This window comes from Hyaena hyaena, unplaced genomic scaffold (genome assembly GCF_003009895.1).
Source record: "Hyaena hyaena isolate Hyena2069 unplaced genomic scaffold, ASM300989v1 scaffold_214, whole genome shotgun sequence".
Classification (NCBI taxonomy): Eukaryota; Metazoa; Chordata; class Mammalia; order Carnivora; family Hyaenidae; genus Hyaena; species Hyaena hyaena.
The window spans coordinates 2452546-2467277 of NW_024080842.1; the positions used below are offsets into that span (position 1 = coordinate 2452546).

The 14732-nt window shown below is 50.3% G+C and overlaps 1 long non-coding RNA gene across 1 annotated transcript; it reads left to right on the forward strand.

Annotated features, from left to right (window-relative positions):
- Positions 1-690: 690 nt before the first annotated feature.
- Positions 691-13289, forward strand: LOC120238494. Its single transcript, XR_005530238.1, has 3 exons — positions 691-769; positions 12327-12453; positions 13205-13289. It is a non-coding gene; the product is annotated as an uncharacterized LOC120238494 (long non-coding RNA).
- Positions 13290-14732: the final 1443 nt, after the last annotated feature.

The following is a 14732-nucleotide window of genomic DNA, read 5'->3' on the forward strand; positions in this document are numbered from 1 at the left end:
ATTCTCTCCTGCCTACCCTACTGCTCTGAGCCTGATAGGAAGGACATTAGTGGGAATTCTGGAACGCTTCCTTTGGATGACTTTGGAAACTCGGAAGTCATATCCGGGAGACCTGGTCAGGCCCTCTGGGCGATTACAGGTCTGTAGGGCCCGGGACTAGATGGGATTCTCAACTCTGCCTTGTGTAGCACCCACCTGGCCCAGCCTGGAGTCCCTCGGCCTGGCCTGTTTCCTGTGGTGTACACACACACACAGGGTGATGGTGGTTCTGTGGGTACTGTTCACAGGGGACACACGTAGCTGTGCTGGGGACACACACCCATGCACACGTGTTGTCATGGCATACACCTTCCTCAGTAGTCCTGGTAAATCCAGCCTGATGAAGACTAGGCGGTGATCTTACCCACCATAGAGTGAATGGCTTCCCCCAGGGGATTTGAAGCAGGTTCCATTTACATCTAACTTTGCAGCACAATCCAGTGAGGTGCACCTGTGCTTCGATGACTCACATGTGCCATCAGGTTTGCCAGGGGCCAGGGCAGCTGCCATTCCCAAAGATGGCAGTTCACAGGTAGATTTATGACTCAGGATAAGGAATCCATAAATCACCTTTATCCCCTGGAAGGATGATTGCGCAGGAGCTTGAAAGAGGCCTTTGCTGCAGGTGTCTCTGGCAAAACCTGGTCAAATCTGGAAACCATCCGACAGGGAAATTCCAGCAATTCTGCTGGTCCCTGAGAAGAGGCAAAGGCTGCAAACAGGAAAGAAGGTAAGAATGAAAATCCCTGATAACCTAAGGCCTGGTAGTGAATGTCCTGAAGAGACCATCCATGCTGTTAGTACAGCACCTCTGTTTGTTCTGGGTTGGGGGCGGGGGACAAAGGGGAGATCGGTGAGGGGAACAGGCAGAGCTATGAGGTCTAGGGTCTGTGCTGGAGATCGCCCTGAGAGACCTGCACATCTTCTAGATGAGGACACAGAGCCGGAAAGCTCAGGACGTTTCCCAGGGATTGAGCGGCACGTGAGGGGCAAATCCCAAAGCTGGTTTTCTGAGCCTGCCCCCACTGTTGGAACTTCTACGCACAGCTCCCCCTCCAAAACAGAGAGAAGCCCAAGACACTGACTCAGAGGCCGCCGTGGCAGTTTTGCTGATAAATTCTTTGTTTTGAAGTGAGACGTTCGGCCTCCATTAAAGTCTTTAGGAAATTATAGTGATTTTGACTTTTTCAGACATGTTTGAATTACTCACAGTCTGGAATTCCCAGGCAGGGGGTGAAACCCAGAGAGGCTTCAGAGAAGTTGGGGACACAGAACTTGGAGTCAGAGGAATCTGAGTTCAAATCCCCACTCTGTCACTTGCCGTGTGAGTAAACTTCTCTGGACCTCGGTTTCCTCACCTGGTGTTGGTAACTAACAGGTGCACTTAGTGCAGAGGTTGGGGGGCGGGGGGCAAAATAAAATCAGAAGCAGAGAGAGAGTGGCCTCTGGAGGCAGGAGTAAATGGGCACTGGGGTCATTCACTGCCCACTTGATGGAGCAGGAAGGCTAGGATCTTGGTCAGTAAGCACAGAATCAGCCAGAATCACTGAGGCCTCGAGCTCAGCCTTATCAATCAGGAGGTGGGCTGCCTGACTTCAAATCCAGCTTTGTTGCTGACCTGGGGCCAAAGGGCTTTTTCTTTCTGGGGCTGTTTCCCTGAAGGAAAACTGAATGGGGATTAGGACAGTACCGGTCTATTGCAAAGACCTGCCCGTTCAGTGCTAAGAACTGAACAGTGCCTGCCATATACTTGGTGCTCATAGATGCACGTTTTTGCCACTGTTCTTTCATTTTATCCTCTTCTTTCTGCCTGTACCTGTGTTTTCTGCAGGGTAGCAACTGCTCATGTGACTACAGAGTTAGTGGAAGCATTTTCATAGCTCTGTTTCAGCCAAATATGGTGCGAATTTGCACTTCGCTTGTTCAGTATGTGGCCGAGCCTTCGCCCAGTCTGTTCCTAGCCAGGAAATCCTTACTTCTCCATCCCCACCTATCAGCATCTTTCCAAGCCCCAGGGTGCAAGACTGGGAGATGAGCTTTCCTGATCTCACTGGTCAGAAACATTCATTGAAAGTCTAACAAATATTTACTGAGTGCCTACTTCTGTCCGAGCACTGTGCTAGCTAGCGTCAACCCCTCCATTCTTTTTTTCCCACCCCGTGTCTGTACTTGAGCCCTTATTTATTCCACCCTGTCCTAGCATTAATTTTCTCTCTAGATTTTAGATAGTGAAGGGCCTTATAAACTTGTATAAGCTTCCCTGGCCAGTTTGTGCCCCGGCAGCCTCTCTGTCCTGGACTTTTCTCCCAGAGCACAGTCCCACCCAGGGAGCAGATGCGTTAGCCTCCCATCCCCCAGCCAAGGGCAGATGCATCGGAGCATGCTCAGAAGGACCACGGGGTACCACCATCCAGTTGGGGGTTCAAAGCCCTTGTGAGGTAGCCCCCAAAGGAAGATGAAAGCTGAAAACTGTTATTGTAAGTGTGTCTTCTCCTCTGTGGGTTGCATGGGGATCAAAGTCTGAAGGAAGTGGAAGGTTGCTCTCTGACAAAAACACCGTATTTTTAGAAGTACTCGGTGGTTTAGGATGTTTGCCCCAGCGCTGCCTTTCAGTGGCAGGGGGTGGGGCTGGGGGTGGAGGCCCAGGGCTCCCACCTCAGCCGAGGCTAGGTGGGAGTGGGTTTCCTGGCAGAGGCTGAGGGTGGAGGCTGAGGGTGAGAGGATATGGTCCATCATCACGTAGCCAGTTGTCCTGGAGACCAGAGCCACCAGGCCATACAGTTGAGGGGGGTGGGCAGGGGGCTGTGAGGCCTCTGGCTCCATCTCCTCCCTTCAGAATTGGGAACACTGAGGCCCAGAGAGGAGCAGAGGCTTGGCCAATGTCCACCACCGCCCCCACCCACCCACCCCACTCCCATCTGGGGATTGAGGACGTGCACACATGAAACTGTTAGAGAACAATGCATGTATTCTGCAATCAGAGCTAATTGGTGTGGTTCAGAGGAGGGGGAGGAGGGATGCCAGACGTTTGGGAGCAGGACATCGGTGGGTCTCTGCATGAAATGTCCAGGAATAGTCCATGGAGAATGAGAATAGCTCGCAGGGCATGGGAAAGGTTAAACTTGGGCAGGTAGGAGGGCCGTGTGGGCAAAGGCTGGGAGGTAGAAACTAGCTGGGCCTGAATGTGGGGTATTTGGGGAGGGAGGGCACAGCAGGGCAGGAGACGGGAGGCCACCTGCCCATGCTCCCAGCCCTTCAGAGCCTGCATCACCAGCTCCTACTGAACCTCATTTTCAAAGGCGACTGGGAGAGGTGAACTGGGTAAGCCCCTGCACTGAGAGGGGAACAGAGAAAGGCATGCTGGGGGGCTGCCCAGCCCTCCCCACCCTCCCCAGTGCCTCTACCTTATAATCAGGGTGGCCCTTCCTTAATGTTTATGCCAAACTCCCAAACAGCCAGGCTGGGATGCTGAGCTATAATTTATATCATTTTTCATATGGGTTCTGGGCTCCAAAGGCTCAGACTTCTTCAAATGGGAACCACATTGGAGAAGGGGTAAACCAAAAGGATGGAATGTTAAGAAATCTGGTCCCAGGAAGCCACCTGCTTCTCATTTGGGATGTGCTTCGGTTTATTGTGGGTTTCCAGGGCCCAGCTGGGATTCAGAGGTGGCAGGCCAGCCGTGGGTCGCTGCCCTTGCCCGGCATCGGTGCCGAGGCTGGGGCGAGCCTCTGTCATGAGTCCTCACAGCCTCCGGTGTGCCCCCACGCGAAGCTCTGTGAAGGAAGTTGGGAGCACACTGCTCTTTGTCCTTGCCTGTCCCCACCGAGCGAAGCCAGCTGGAGCCAACCGAGTCTGGGCAAATTCCCAATAGGCTGGCGCCACAGGCTAGTTCAAGGGAGTGAGGGCTCTGGGCTCCCACATGCACTGCTTCTCACAGATGGAGAGTCAGCGCACCAAAGCAGGCCAGGTGGCAGGCTGCAGCGACGATGAGGGGCCCCAGCTGCGTACAACAACGCGTATGGGTCTCGAACACGTGGTGTCAAACGAGACAAACTGAAAGAATGGGTATGATTGATTCCATTCATATAAAGTTCAAAACCAGGCAAAAACTAATTCTTCTCCAGTGTTAGAGGAAGTAAGCTCAGGGGGTAAAAGGAAAGTTGGAAGGGTTTGCCCTCAAATCTGGGATAGAATGGTGAGCTTTGGTGAGGAGAGAGGGGACGGGGTCGGGCAGGGCAGGGGGCATGATTCCCGGGGCAGGCCACCTGCTAGTTCTTGATCCTGGAGGTGCTAGTGGAGAGTTCACCCAAATTCCTTATGCTGTTCGTGCATGTTTTGCATCCTTTTCTGAATGTGTTATCTCTCACGATAAAAAAAAAAAAAAAGGTTAAGAAAACAAAAGCAGAGTGAATGAAATGACGGAACTTGGCCCTTGCTGCCTTACCCAGGTTGCCTCTTCTCTCCAATACTCTTTTCTCCAAGGGTCCTGGTGCCTGTGATTAGCCCCCTCCCCAGTGTCCCACCCAAACTGGCTCAGGCCCAGGCCTTCTTTGGCACCCAAGGGGTCTCAGGCCAGGGAGGCTTCCTGATCCTCAGAGAGCCCGGAAGCTCAGGAGTTGCGGGCCCCTTCTGTGTGGTCTCCGGCCATTCTAGGACTGCCTGCAGGCTGAGTAAATGGGCCAGCGGGCCTCTGTGGATGGCCTCCCAGTAGCCTCTGGCAGCAGGCCCGCCGTGACAATATCAGCTCTCTCTGAGGGACACCCTGGAGTACCTGCCCTGTGAATGAAAGGCAGATCTATAGAGCATGCATGCTTTTTGAAAAACAAATCTCTGATCTTCAAAGTTCTCTCTTCACTCTGTTTATTTTCTTCAAGGAGGACTATTGATAGATGAAGGTAGCTATTGCCTTTCAAAGGTAAAAGGAATCCCTCAATGTCGGTGTTGAGAAACCATGTAAGAAAATAAATTCTGTGTGTGGCGGGGGGGCGGTTCTGGGAGGGAGGGGGCTGGGCTCTGGGGGCTGGCTTCCTCCTCTTCCTTGTTTCTGGGGGCAGATGACTCCCCCCAAGCCACCCAGGCCTCCCGGCTCTTCCACAGACCTTTCAGGTGAGAAACTTTCCATTGTTGCCTTATCTAGCGGCAGTCCGCCTCGCCTCCTTGCAGCGACCACAGGTGCGCACAGATCTGAGGCCCTGATCTGTTCCACTCTCTTTGTGCCAAGCAGAGCTGGGGACGCGAACCCCAGCATGAAACGGCGCCCACAACCGCAAGGCCGGGTGTGCGCCCTCTGAAACTGTAGGTAAAGACAATTACCGGCAATTTCCATAGCATGGTTTGTTTTTTGTTCAAAGCCCATGGAGGTATTCTCAGCAGCGGGCCCGAAATATATAGTATTCCCACCGCATGCCGCCCTCGTAAATGTGCGATAAAAGCTGTGGTCGCTTTGTCCCGGCTCTTCCTTTTAACAGTCAAACCTTCGAGTTTGATGGTGAAACTGCTTTTTTTCTTAAAGTGTACTTTGATGGCTCAGATAACGCTCCATGATAAGGAGCTGTCTTCAAAACCACTCACTGTACCTCGTGCTCACCATTAGGATGCACGTCACAAGGGAAAATCAGGTGCCCGAACTTATGAGAAGTGGGATAGGAATGTGCTGACTCTGAATTTTTCTCTCTGCTGCATGTGTTGGAGATGATGCAGAAAGAAAGAAAAGAAAGAAAGAAAGAAAGAAAGAAAGAAAGAAAGAGAGAGAGAGAGAGAGAGAGAGAGAAAGAAAGAAAGAAAGAAAGAAAGAAAGAAAGAAAGAAAGAAAGAAAGAAAGAAAGAAAGAAAGGAAGGGATGGAGGAAGGGTGGAAGGTGGGAAGAGAGGGAAGAAAAAAAACAGGCACTGATCAGAAGAGGGTTTTATGAGAGGAGAAATTGGGCAGGGGGCAAGTCCTAGAAAGAGCTATTCCCTCCACAAAAGTTGCCAAGAATCTGAACAGTTATGCCCATCAATTTTCCTTAACTGCAAAGATTCCGGGAGGCTGATGTTAAGTGGCCCGGAGGGTTTGCGAATGTCTGCGTGCTCCCAGGGAGGTCCTGAGGTTCTGGATTCGTCAGCCACGGCATCTCCTGCCATTCAATTTGACTTCTTCTGTTAGTTTATCAATATTTGGCATCTACCAAGGGCTGCCCACACCTGGAGTCATTACATCACAATAGAAACAGACCCTTGTGTTGGGTAAGCCTTGGTTGGTTTTTCAAAGCAACTTCACATCCCTTATCTCCTCTCCAGATGGAGAAGGTTGATATCAACATGGCGGCCAACACAAACCCCACTAAGTGTCATACTATACCCATTTTATAGATGAGGTAGGAGCTACTGGAGAAGCAACTGCAGAAAATACACCAAGACCAAAGGAGGAGTTTTCAGTGGAGGCCCCATAATTGTGGCTGCAAAGACCTCTAAACTTTGCATGGCACCAATGATTTCCCAAGTCTTTTAGGAGAGACCATCTTGGCTCTCAGCTTCATTTTTATTTTTATTTTTTTAATGTTTATTTTTATTTTAGAGAGAGAGAGCAGGGGAGGGGCAGAGAGAGAGAGGAGGACCGAGGATATGAAGGGCTCAGTGCTTACAGCAGAGAGCCTGATGCCAGGCTCGTACTCACAAACTGTAAGATCATGACGTGAGTTAAGTTGGATACTTCACCGACTGGGCCACCCAGGCACCCCATCTCAACTTCACTTTTAACTTTACCTTGTGCTCGGGGACCCCAGGGATCACAGAGACAGCTGGCTTGGGAGCCAGAGGCATTCAGCCTGGCTTGGGTCAAACTGAGGCTTGAATCCGGCTTACTAGCTGTGTGACATCAGGTGAGTTACTTTACCGCTCTGGACCTCACTTTCCTGGTCAGGAAAGTACAAGTATCCTAGGAAAAGCTCTCTAGGGTCCCTGCCCCGTGGCATGGCAATTGGCGATATGATTCGGTGACTTGCCCTGGATTTGCATAAGCACAGCATCTTCCCTGCTTCGAGGCACTTTCACATGTCTTTCAGCAGCTCATTTGATCTCAGCCACAGCCCTGTGTGGCGGGCAGGTGGGCATGCCATATTTTCATATCACCATTTGAGAGATGGAGACATTGAAGTGCCAAAAGATTAAGTGGGTATCCATAGGAAGTCTGGCAAGCCTGTGGCCAGCCGGCACCTGAGCAACTGTGTGGGGATTTCTGCACCGTCTCGTGGGCAGCACTCCGGTAAGGGATCCCTGGAGGAGCTGAGATGCAGGCCAGTGTTTCTGCATCTGCCTTTGAGTGCCTGGCCCATTGAGCCTCCTTGCAGTGGGCAGCTCTACTGCGAGGCCCTCAGCTGCGCACCAAACACCTGGCAGCATTTCAGGACATGCTCTCCGGGGCACGTGGAAGGGTCTTTCCAAGGTGGAGGCAGAGGAATCACAGCTCCATCTGACTCTTTCCACCTCAGTCCCTTTCCTATGTGTCCATACGCTCTGCCTTGGTTCAAACAGGTTCCGCCTCCGGGGATGCCTTCATTTCTCTTTGCTTTTGAATTCCCAGCTATCCTTAAAGCCTTGAGCAAAGAGCCCTCCACTGAGCCAAGCACCTTACATGCATTTTCTTATCAAATCCTGTTTATTTATTTGTAAAAGGAATAGAAATACCCACTGTCACATCATGTATCCCTTATTTTGCAGAGGAGGAAACTGAGGTTCAGAAGGTTAAGCCTGAGGCCACATAGCCGGTAAGGGCTGGAGCCGGGAATTGAACCTTATGACCTAAAAGACCCAGGATCCTTAGGTACCTACAACACTGATTTCCTCCCATTCACAAGGCACCTGGGGGACTACCTGTCCATGTTAGCACTGCAGTCTCTGCAGAATGTGTGTTCCATGGGTCTCTCTTGACTCCCTCTCTGGACCCTGAGTCCTGCAGGTCAGAGGCTACATCCTGTTTGGTGCCATCTACTCTACACACCTGCCTGGTACATCGTTAGTCTTGGTAAACCCTTGCCAGGTGAAGACTCAGATAGTGAAGAATTGGTGTGCAGAGAGGCTCCAAGGCCAGCTGGGGCCTACACCTGGGGGCCGCATCTCCTTCCAGTGGGTCCCACAAAGCCAGGCCACTGAATGTTCCGGGGCTCTGGGGCCTAGCACTTACAGCATAGTAGTGCAGTGCATAACTCATTTTGTTTTTCTCACACTGACCACACACTTGGTCCTGATTCTTCTTTTTTTTTTTTTTTTTTAATTTATTTCTAGGAGAGAGAGAGACAGCGTGAGCAGGGGAGGGTCAGAGAGAGAGGGAGTCACAGACTGAAACAGGCTCCAGGCTCTGAGCTGGCAGTCAGCACAGAGCCCGACGCGGGGCAAGAACCCACGAAGCGCGAGATCATGACCTAAGCGAAAGTCGGACGCTTAACCGACTAAGCCACCCAGGCGCCCCGGTCCTGATTCTTCTAACTGGGTAGAATAATGGGCTGTTTAAAAGCATGGGGTCAAGGTTAGACATTCTGTCCCACATCTATTGTGTGACCCAGGGCAAGTGGCTTTATGTATTTTATCAACCTAAGGCTCCATCTATCATAAGGTACACCATATTTTGTATCCCAACAAGAAAGGAATGCTCACTATCATTTAAAGTATAGTAGGCCATCAACCGTAAGATGCATCTCAGTTTCAAAGATGTTAAGGTTTATAAAGGCCCTTCACAAAAGAAAATATACAAACAGCTGGCAAGCACATGAAAAAATGCTCAGCATCATTAGTCACCAGGGAAATGCAAATTATAACCACAGTGAGATACCACTACCATATCCATCAGAACGGCTGAAACACACACACACCCCAACACTAACCATATTGGGTGTTGCTGAGGATGTGAATCCACTGTACTGTTGATGGGACTGTAAAACCACTTTTACAAGAGAAGTGAAAGAGAAGTGAAAACATATGCACACAATAACTTATACTCAAATGCTTATAGCAATTTATTTTGTAACAGCTAGAAACTGGAAACAACACAAATGTCTATCAGTGAGTGGATAAACAAATTGAGGTACATCCATACAATGGGATCCTACTCAGCAATAAAAAGGAGTGAAGCAGGAGCACCTGGGTGGCTCAGTCGGTTAAGCATCCGACTTCAGCTCAGATCATGATCTCATTGCTCAGGGGTTTGAGCCCTGTGTCAGGCTCTGTGCTGGCAGCTCAGAGCCTGGAGCCTGTTTCAGATTCTGTGTCTCCCTCTCTCCCTGCCCCTCCCTGACTCATGCTCTGTCTCTGTATCTCTCAAAAATAAATAAACATCAAAAAAAATTTTTTAAGGAGTTAAGTATTGATACAGACAACAATGTGGGTAAATCTCACAACATTTCTATTGAATGAGAAAATGCAGACAAAAGAGAGTACATGCTGTATGAGTGGATTTGTATAAAACTGTAGGAAATGTAAAGGAATCTATATTGTCAGCAAGCAGGACAGGTTGTCTGGGACCAGCATGAAAGGAGGGAGGAATGGATTACAAAGAGACGTGGGAAACTTGGAGGGAGATGGGAGGGTTCCTTATGTTGATTGTGGTAACGATTGCATGAGTGTAAACATGTGAGAAATGAATCCTATACTTTAAATATCTATACCTCAGTTATACCTAATCAACACTGAAAAATATGTACATTTTAGAATAGAAAGATTTGCTTGTCTGTGCCCCAGGAATGCTGTTGTGAGGCTCAAATGACAAAAGGCATTTGCCCAGTGTCTGGTATTTTCCCTCTGTAGATGGCTTGCAGATTTTACTTCCATATGAGGTTCCTTTGCAGACAGGGTCCTGGGGGTGGGAGAGGCCAAGGACTCTGCCCCAGGTCCCTTGGGCAGTTGGTGCAGTGTAGGCCAGTTTTCCTGGTCCAGAATGATCCCCAGGCCCCATGGCATCTTGCACTGGTCCAACCTCAGGTCCATCCCAGCCTCCAGGGGCCTGGGAATGGTCTGGCTGGCAGGAACCAAGGCCACTGGGGACCGAGATGTGAGAACCCCTCAGCACTTGGTGTTGGGTCCTTACGGAGGACAACTGACCACAGCAAGCAGTGCAAGCTGATGTTGCCTCCCTTGTGGGCTGCCCGTGTGGATGCAGCAGTCCTTACACCCAGCCTGCCTTGGCCGGGCCCCAGGTCTCCTGCAAGTGAGTGATTCAAAGCCACTCTTTACAGCGAGTGTGAGAAGCCCCCACCGCAGACCGCCTTCGGAGCAGGCCAAGATTCGACATTACTCACAGCTTCCAGTACCTGCCCGAGTTCAAACAGGAAGCCTGGTTTTTCCTCTCATGTCAACAACAGCCTTTATTTCTCTCTTTCTATTCTGGCCTCTGGGCTCTCATGTGGAGTGGGTTTCTTGGGGTGAAAGTCTGGGGTGCCAGTGGCCCTTGGGGCCCCAGCAGCAGATGCCTTGGCCAGGACCTCCTCACCTGGGAAAGTCTAGGATAAAATGACCTAGTTCATCTATGGCTTTGTAAACAAAGGGAACGTCTAGTTAGGCACACAGTGGGCCTTCAGCTGATCTAGACTGAGATGTAATAGGTCCCCCAACAAATGCAGCTCCTTCTAGGTTCCTGGGCCAGCAAATCATACCTCTACCTGCTCACCTGGGCCAGACGCACTGCTGGCAGCTTTCTGGCTTTCTGTTCCCTCATTCCCTACCTCAGGTGGACGCTAAGTCCGTCTTCCTTGGTGTTTCCAAAATCTGTCTCCTCCTCCCCATCCTTTCCATGAGGGTTTGAATCTAGATCCCTGGCCCCCTTCGCCTGTTGCTGTCACTCTCTTCTCTGTCTTTCCTGGCCCCATTCCACCCACAGACCACACAGTGGCCAGAGCCATCCTTCCCAAATGCTTGAGGGACCACATCACAAATGGACCTTCTTTGCTTACTATCCTTGCACACCCCGTGTGGTAAATTTCAACTCCTTGCTGTGGCCTGCAAGGTCCAAGGTGGCCTCCCATCTCTCAGGACTCATCTTTGCTCCCAGAGTGATCTCTGTGTGCTCAGGACACCCTGCCACTTCATGGGGGGTTCCCTAAGCATGCCTCAGTTGGCCTGGCCCCCTGGGGCTTTGCATCATGCTCTGAGTAGGTCCCTGCCTGTCCTGGACGTTCCGCTGCAAAAGCTCTCACCCTGGAGCTTAATGCCCTGCTCCACTCCGCTAGTCCTTTGCCTTTCCCAAGGGAGGGCTAGAGTTGATTTCCCTCCTGTACATGTGAATACAGCTCGGTTTTGCATGTGCCACCCATGTATATCTCTGGCCTCTGAGGGCAGGGCTCTGATTTGGCCCTGTGTCTGCAGGCCGGCCTGGCCCTGTCTCGTCAAGGAGGTGTGTAGCACAGAATGGGGGGTTGGACGCTGTGTGCTGTGTGTCTCTGTAACTTTTGTAATCTCAGGGGATCTGACAGGTCTGGAAACAGCTGGCATGTGACAGCAGCTCCCTACCTCTCTCCTGCTCTCCAGACTCCCTGATGCAACTTGCTCTGTAAGGAACACCTGTGGCACTGATCATTAGGGGGCAGGGCCAAAGGGGAAAGGTCTCTTTCCAGGGGAATTTCTGTGGATGTAATGAATGCCTTTTATGCCCTTCTCCAGCATTAGCTGGCCATCTGACCTGTGGTCAAGGCTGGAACACTGAGACGTTCCATTTTTGCCAAACTCCAAAGAAAGTATTTCCAGAGAAACCTGGAGAAACAGGCACTCCCATCCTCAGCTGTACGGGACTTGTGAAGGCAAAAGGGAGGCCTCGCTCTCCTCAGTTTTCTCATCTGTACAAGGGGGAGTACCTGCCTCATAGGGTTTTGTGAGTCTGGGGTGCTTGGATGGTTTAGCCAGTAGAACATGAGACTCTTGAGCTTGGGATCATGAGTTCCAGCCCCACACTGGGTGTAGAGCTCACCAAAAAAAAAAAAAAGAAAAGAAAAAAAAAGACTAAAATGAGGGCTGATCTCAGCAGGAAATGAAATGACCTGGTCTGGGGGACTCAGGAAGGACTTCCCAAGAAGTGACCATTCAGAATAGATCTAAAGTCTGCATGGGAGTTTTCTTGGTGAATGGGAGTCTGGGGAGAGAGCCCTGCAGGCCAAGGGCCCAGTGTGTGTAAAGGTCCTGAGGTCTGTTGAAACGACAGAAAGCTGGAGGAGTTGTACTGTTGAGCAAGATTACAGGCGGTCTGGAGAAGAGAGCAAGGACCTAGGTTTGGCCTCTGGGGATAGTTACCACAACACCCATGACTGTTCTGTTTGCTCTATTTAGGTTTGCATGGAAAACAAGGCTTCTTGGTGGATGTTTTCATAGCTTATGTGAGAATGATCAAATAGCAGATCTCCGCTTACCTGCTTGGAGTTCCCTCCATCAGCACATCAATGGCTTGCAGGGTGGGGTAAGCATCGTTCTTCCCTAATTTCTTTTTTAAATTCCAAGTCCTCTTCGGAAAAGGGAACTAGCAGTCCTCCTACCACTGAGTGATCGAGGTGGGTTTGGGGGGACAGGAGAGGAGGGGGTAAGGCTGCTACAATCACCTTCTAGGTGAAATTGACTTGGCTTGACCAGCAACCCCTCAGGCAACAAAATCTCCTGCCTCCCACTCGCCCTGCTCGTCTCTTCTCAGAATGACCTGGCGTTCCTGAGCTGGCGTGAGAACTCTGGCACCTGACTCCCACCCAGGTTCTGTGCCTGATTTCAGGTTCTAGGACACCCCCACCCCAGCATGCTTGCTTCTCGGTTTGACTTCCTTTTTCAAATTGGATTTAATTTCAAAGTTAAAAAAAACATTTTTTTAAGTAAGCTCTATGCCCCAATGTGGGGCTTGAACTCACAACCCTGAGATCAAAAATCACATGCTCTACCGATGGAGCCAACCAGGTGGCCCTCAAAGTTTTTATTCATTCATTCTTCAAAATGGACTTTTACTGATGTAAATAATACAGACAGTGGAGGTGGGAGGATATATGGTTAAAGAGAAGGCTCTCCCTGCTTGGCAGTTACCTGCTGGGTGGGTCTTCTTCTAGTCTTATCAAAGCATTTTCATGTGTATGTATACAGTTGTAAAGATAGGTTGTTTGGTATACTTTTTTTTAAACATAAGCCTGAGTTCTGCATATTATTTAGCAAATTCTTTTTCCACTCAACAGTGCATCTTGAAGATCTTTGTAACAGTATCATTGCACATCATCGTATGTAAACCCACCTCATTCTTTTATAAGGATAGCACAGTCTTCCCAAGTGTGTATTCCCATAGGTTAACGAACTAGTCTCTCACTGGTGAGTATTTATTTATAGTGTTTCCAGATTGTCACCATCACAAGCAACACTGGCAAACATCCTTGTATATGACCCTAAGCCTAGCTCAACTCGAGGATAGCTGTCTTGGTTGATGATGAGATGACTGTTAGGGGAGGTATTCAAGTAAAAGGTAAAATGATTTGCCTTCCCCACTGCAGAACAGTGATGCTCAAAATTTATTGTACACGAGTATCACCTGGAAAGCTTTCTAAGCTACCAGCTGTGGAGCCAGACTTTTGGAGTTTCTGGGTTGGGAGGTCTGGGCCTGAGAATATGCATTTCTAACTAGTTCCCAGGTGAGGTTGCTGGGTCAGGGAATTTATTTAGAGAATCACTGCCTTCAGGGTGTTGGCTGCTCTGCTTCCCTTGCTTAAAGAGTCATACCGCCCTTGGGAAACCATGTTCATGGGGAATTCCCTCTGGGCTTCTCACTCTGCTGAGAGGTGAGTGTTCTAACTGGCGTCCCGCTGGGAGGCAGGGCCCTTCAGGGTACTGGGATGAGGTCCAGAGGTCTGTCTAGCAAGGCTGTCCCCACAGATGTTCTGGCTGGGTCTGGAAGCCCAGAGCCTCTTATCTCTAGACACAGTCTGCAAGCCAGCCCTTTCTGGGCACCACCCCCCACCCTGCATCTCTACCCCCTTCTCCCCTCTGGAAGCTAACGAAAGGCTGAGGCTGGTGGGGACATGCTCTGGGATTTTCACAATAGAAAGGACAGGAGACCACATCTCAGGGAAGATCTTCTAAAGGCCTTGAGGTTTGAGACACTAAAGTACTCTTTGTTCCATGCTGCACTGCATGAGGTCACTCTGGGGTTTGGGGGAAGCATCACCGGGTGGAGGTGAGGGAAATTGGAGCCCTGACCCTTGAAACTAACACCATCCCTCCTTCCTGGGCCTTCATGGTGGCTTTAGGAGGAAGACTTCTGCACCTGCAGATGGTCAAGCTGCAGGCTCAGAGTCAGACCTCAAAGGGCATTTGTCCTGTGCCTCTGCCCAGAGCTGAGTTTGGATGCCCTGTAGTCCACCAGTCTCCTTGCCCTTTGACCCCTGGGATGTTGTCCATGAACATTAGCAACCTTGATCGTTAGAAAGAAGCTTCCACTGGATTCCTGGCTTCTTTGTCTGTTGTGGTTACCAGAAGGCAGGAGGGAAGAAGCCCCAGGCTCTATGCCACAAATCTGGTAGGAGGGATGGGAGCTCCTTTAGAGCTCAGGAGAGCTGTTCCAGGCCCCTCTCTGGTGGGGCAAAGTTTGGATCCAATTCTAATCCAGTACAGAAATGTTGTTTGAGGCAGGCTGATGTGCCTTTGTGCCTCTCTCTCTCTTGGCAGAGAGAAGGGGGGGAGGGGGAGAGAGAAAAAGAGAGAGAGAGAGAGAGA